Raw genomic sequence first — 6,000 nt, forward strand, 5'->3', positions numbered from 1 at the left:
GCATTAGCGTACGGGTTAGGATTAGGGGACAGGTGGGTGTCAGGCTTCGGGGAAGAGTTAGGGTTAGGGTTCGGGCTAGGGTTAGGGTTAGGGGATGGGGACGGTTTAGGGTCCAGGTGAGGGTACGCCAACGCTTTAGGGGGAGCGTACGTGTGAGGGCGCGAGTTAGCGTTAGCGTACGGGTTAGGATTAGGGGCCGGGTGAGGGTCAGGCTTCGGGGAAGGTTTAGGGTCAGGGTTCGGGCTAGGGTTAGCGTTACGGGACGGGGACGGTTTAGTGTCCAGGTGAGGGTACGACAGCGCTTTAGGGGGAGCGTACGTGTGAGGGCGTGGGTTAGCGTTAGCGTACGGGTTATGATTAGGGGACGGGTGAGGGTCAGGCTTCAGGGAAGGGTTAGCGTTAGGGTTCGGGCTAGGGTTAGGGTTAGGGGACGGGGACGGTTTAGGGTCCAGGTGAGGGTACGACAGCACTTTAGGGGGAGCGTACGTTTGAGGGCGTGGGTTAGCGTTAGCGTACGGGTTAGGATTAGGGGACGGGTGAGGCTCAGGCTTCGGGGTAGGGTTAGGGTTAGGGTTCAGGCTAGGGTTAGGGTTAGGGGACGGGGACGGTTTAGGGTCCAGGTGAGGGTACGACAACGCTTTAGGGGGAGCGTACGTGTGAGGGCGCGGGTTAGCGTTAGCGTACGGGTTAGGATTAGGGGACGGGTGAGGGTCAGGCTTCGGGGAAGAGTTAGGGTTAGGGTTCGGGTTAGGGTTAGGGTTAGAGGTCGGGGACGGTTTAGGGTCCAGGTGAGGGTACGACAACGCTTTAGGGGGAGCGTACGTGTGAGGGAGCGGGTTAGCGTCAGCGTACGGGTTGGGATTAGGGAACGGGTGAGGGTCAGGCTTCGGGGAAGGGTTAGGGTTAGGGTTCGGGCTAGGGTTAGGGTTAGGGAAAGGGGACGGTTTAGAGTCCAGGTGAGGGTACGACAACGCTTTAGGGGGAGCGTACGTGTGAGGGCGCGGGTTAGCGTTAGCGTACGGGTTAGGATTAGGGGACGGGTGAGGGTTAGGCTTCGGGGAAGGGTTAGGGTTAGGGTTCGGGCTAGGGTTAGGGTTAGGGAACGGGGACGGTTTAGGGTCCAGGTGAGGGTACGCCAACGCTTTAGGGGGAGCGTACGTGTGAGGGCGCGGCTTAGCGTTAGCGTACGGGTTAGGATTAGGGGACGGGTGAGGCTCACGCTTCGGGGAAGGGTTAGGGTTAGGGTTCGGGCTAGGGTTAGGGTTAGGGGACGGGGACGGTTTAGGGTCCAGGTGAGGGTACGCCAACGCTTTAGGGGGAGCGTACGTGTGAGGGCGCGGGTTAGCGTTAGCGTACGGGTTGGGATTAGGGAACGGGTGAGGCTCACGCTTCGGGGAAGGGTTAGGGTTAGGGTTCGGGCTAGGGTTAGGGTTAGGGGACGGGGACGGTTTAGGGTCCACGTGAGGGTATGACAACGCTTTAGGGGGAGCCTACGTGTGAGGGCGCGGGTTAGCGTTAGCGTACGGGTTAGGATTAGGGGACGGGTGAGGGTCAGGCTTCGGGGAAGGGTTAGGGTAAGGGTTCGGGCTAGGGTTAGGGTTAGGGGACGGGGACGGTTTAGGGTCCATGTGAGGGTACGACAACGCTTTAGGGGGAGCGTATGTGTGAGGACGCGGGTTAGCGTTAGCGTACGGGTTAGGATTAGGGGACAGATGAGGGTTAGGCTTCGGGGAAGGGTTAGGGTTAGGGTTCGGGCTAGGGTTAGGGTTAGGGGACGGGGACGGTTTAGGGTCCAGGTGAGGGTACGCCAACGCTTTAGGGGGAGCGTACGTGTGAGGGCGCGGGTTAGCGTTAGCGTACGGGTTAGAATTAGGGGACGGGTGAGGGTCAGGCTTCGGGGAAGGGTTAGGGTTAGGGTTCGGGCTAGGGTTAGGGTTAAGGGACGAGGACGGTTTAGGGTCCAGGTGAGGGTACGCCAACGCTTTAGGGGGAGCGTACGTGTGAGGGCGCGGGTTAGCGTTAGCGTACGGGTTAGGATTAGGGGACGGGTGAGGCTCACGCTTCGGGGAAGGGTTAGGGTTAGGGTTCGGGCTAGGGTTAGGGTTAGGGGACGGGGACGGTTTAGGGTCCAGGTGAGGGTACGCCAACGCTTTAGGGGGAGCGTACGTGTGAGGGCGCGGGTTAGCGTTAGCGTACGGGTTGGGATTAGGGAACGGGTGAGGGTCAGGCTTCCGGGAAGGGTTAGGGTTAGGTTTCGGGCTAGGGTTAGGGTTAGGGGACGGGGACGGTTTAGGGTCCAGGTGAGGGTACGATAACGCTTTAGGGGGAGCGTACGTGTGAGGGCGCGGGTTAGCGTTAGCGTACGGGTTAGGATTAGGGGACGGGTGAGGTTCATGCTTCGGGGAAGGGTTAGGGTTAGGGTTCGGGCTAGGGTTAGGGTTAGGGGATGGGGACGGTTTAGGGTCCAGGTGAGGGTACGACAACACTTTAGGGGGAGTGTACGTGTGAGGGCGCGGGTTAGCGTTAGCGTACGGGTTAGGATTAGGGGACGGGTGAGGGTCAGGCTTCGGTGATGGGTTAGGGTTAGGGTTCGGGCTAGGGTTAGGGTTAGGGGACGGGGACGGTTTAGGGTCCAGGTGAGGGTACGCCAACGCTTTAGGGGGAGCGTACGTGTGAGGGCGCGGGTTAGCGTTAGCGTACGGGTTAGGATTAGGGGACGGGTGAGTGTCAGGCTTCGGGGAAGGGTTAGGGTTAGGGTTCGGGCTAGGGTTAGGGTTAGGGGACGGGGACGGTTTAGGGTCCAGGTGAGGGTACGCCAACGCTTTAGGGGGAGCGTACATGTGAGGGCGCGGGTTAGCGTTAGCGTAAGCGTTAGGATTAGGGGACGGGTGAGGGTCAGGCTTCGGAGAAGGGTTAGGGTTAGGGTTCGGGCTAGGGTTAGGGTTAGGGGACGGGGACGGTTTAGGGTCCAGGTGAGGGTACGCCAACGCTTTAGGGGGAGCGTACGTGTGAGGGCGCGAGTTAGCGTTAGCGTACGGGTTAGGATTAGGGGACGGGTGAGGCTCACGCTTCGGGGAAGGGTTAGGGTTAGGGTTCGGGCTAGGGTTAGGGTTAGGGGACGGGGATGGTTTAGGGTCCAGGTGAGGGTACGACAACGCTTTAGGGGGAGCGTACGTGTGAGGGCGCGGGTTAGCGTTAGCGTACGGGTTAGGATTAGGGGACGGGTGAGGGTCACGCTTCGGGGAAGGGTTAGGGTTAGGGTTCGGGCTAGGGTTAGGGTTAGGGGACGGGGACGGTTTAGGGTCCAGGTGAGGGTACGACAACGCTTTAGGGGGAGCGTACATGTGAGGGCGCGGGTTAGCGTTAGCGTACGGGTTAGGATTAGGGGACGGGTGAGGGTCAGGCTTCGGGGAAGAGTTAGGGTTAGGGTTCGGGCTAGGGTTAGCGTTAGAGGACGGGAACGGTTTAGGGTCCAGGTGAGGGTACGCCAACGCTTTAGGGGGAGCGTACGTGTGAGGGAGCGGGTTAGCGTTAGCGTACGGGTTGGGATTAGGGGACGGGTGAGGGTCAGGCTTCGGGGAAGTGTTAGGGTTAGGGTTCGGGCTAGGGTTAGGGTTAGGGGACGGTGACTGTTTAGGGTCCAGGTGAGGGTACGACAACGCTTTAGGGGGAGCGTACCTGTGAGGGCGCGGGTTAGCGTTAGCGTACGGGTTAGGATTAGGGGACGGGTGAGGGTCAGGCTTCGGGGAAGGGTTAGGGTTAGGGTTCGGGCTAGGGTTAGGGTTAGGGGACGGGGATGGTTTAGGGTCCAGGTGAGGGTACGCCAACGCTTTAGGGGGAGCGTACGTGTGAGGGCGCGGGTTAGTGTTAGCGTAAGCGTTAGGATTAGGGGACGGGTGAGGGTCAGGCTTCGGGGAAGGGTTAGGGTTAGGGTTCGGGCTAGGGTTAGGGTTAGGGGACGGGGACGGTTTAGGGTCCAGGTGAGGGTACGACAACACTTTAGGGGGAGCGTACGTGTGAGGGCGCGGGTTAGCGTTAGCGTACGGGTTAGGATTAGGGGACGGGTGAGGGTCAGGCTTCGGGGAAGGGTTAGGGTTAGGGTTCGGGCTAAGGTTAGGGTTAGGGGACGGGGAAGGTTTAGGGTCCAGGTGAGGGTACGCCAACGCTTTAGGGGGAGCGTACGTGTGAGGGCGCGGGTTAGCGTTAGCGTACGCGTTAGGATTAGGGGACGGGTGAGGGTCAGGCTTCGGGGAAGGGTTAGGGTTAGGGTTCGGGCTAGGGTTAGGGTTAGGGGACGGGGACGGTTTAGGGTCCCGGTGAGGGTACGCCAACGCTTTAGGGGGAGCGTACGTGTGAGGGCGCGAGTTAGCGTTAGCGTACGGGTTGGGATTAGGGAACGGGTGAGGGTCAGGCTTCGGTGATGGGTTAGGGTTAGGGTTCGGGCTAGGGTTAGGGTTAGGGGACGGGGACGGTTTAGGGTCCAGGTGAGGGTATGCCAACGCTTTAGGGGGAGCATACGTGTGAGGGCGCGAGTTAGCGTTAGCGTAAGCGTTAGGATTAGGGGACGGGTGAGGGTCAGGCTTCGGGGAAGGTTTAGGGTCAGGGTTCGGGCTAGGGTTAGCGTTACGGGACGGGGACGGTTTAGGGTCCAGGTGAGGGTACGACAGCGCTTTAGGGGGAGCGTACGTGTGAGGGCGTGGGTTAGCGTTAGCGTACGGGTTATGATTAGGGGACGGGTGAGGGTCAGGCTTCAGGGAAGGGTTAGCGTTAGGGTTCGGGCTAGGGTTAGGGTTAGGGGACGGGGACGGTTTAGGGTCCAGGTGAGGGTACGACAACACTTTAGGGGGAGCGTATGTGTGAGGGCGTGGGTTAGCGTTAGCGTACGGGTTAGGATTAGGGGACGGGTGAGGCTCAGGCTTCGGGGAAGGGTTAGGGTTAGGGTTCGGGCTAGGGTTAGGGTTAGGGGACGGGGACGGTTTAGGGTCCAGGTGAGGGTACGACAACGCTTTAGGGGGAGGGTACGTGTGAGGGCGCGGGTTAGCGTTAGCGTACGGGTTAGGATTAGGGGACGGGTGAGGCTCAGGCTTCGGGGTAGGGTTCGGGTTAGGGTTCAGGCTAGGGTTAGGGTTAGGGGACGGGGACGGTTTAGGGTCCAGGTGAGGGTACGACAACGCTTTAGGGGGAGCGTACGTTGAGGGCGCGGGTTAGCGTTAGCGTACGGGTTAGGATTAGGGGACGGGTGAGGGTCAGGCTTCGGGGAAGAGTTAGGGTTAGGGTTCGGGCTAGGGTTAGGGTTAGAGCACGGGAACGGTTTAGGGTCCAGGTGAGGGTACGCCAACGCTTTAGGGGGAGCGTACGTGTGTGGGAGCGGGTTAGCGTTAGCGTACGCGTTGGGATTAGGCAAAGGGTGAGGGTCAGGCTTCGGGGAAGGCTTAGGGTTAGGGTTCGGGCTAGGGTTAGGGTTAGGGAACGGGGAAGGTTTAGAGTCCATGTGAGGGTACGACAACGCTTTAGGGGGAGCGTACGTGTGAGGGCGCGGGTTAGCGTTAGCGTACGGGTTAGGATTAGGGGACGGGTGAGGGTCAGGCTTCGGGGAAGGGTTAGGGTTAGGGTTCGGGCTAGGGTTAGGGTTAGGGGACGGGGACGGTTTAGGGTCCAGGTGAGGGTACGCCAACGCTTTAGGGGGAGCGTACGTGTGAGGGCGCGGGTTAGCGTTAGCGTACGGGTTAGGATTAGGGGACGGGTGAGGGTCAGGCTTCGGCGAAGGGTTAGGTTTAGGGTTCGGGCTAGGGTTAGGGTTAGGGGACGGGGACGGTTTAGGGTCCAGGTGAGGGTACGCCAACGCTTTAGGGGGAGCGTACGTGTGAGGGCGCGGGTTAGCGTTAGCGTACGGGTTAGGATTAGGGGACGGGTGAGTGTCAGGCTTCGGGGAAGGGTTAGGGTTAGGGTTCGGGCTAGGGTTAGGGTTAGGGGACGGGGACGGTTTAGGGTCCAGGTGAG

This window comes from Delphinus delphis, chromosome 15 (assembly GCF_949987515.2).
Source record: "Delphinus delphis chromosome 15, mDelDel1.2, whole genome shotgun sequence".
Taxonomy (NCBI): domain Eukaryota; kingdom Metazoa; phylum Chordata; class Mammalia; order Artiodactyla; family Delphinidae; genus Delphinus; species Delphinus delphis.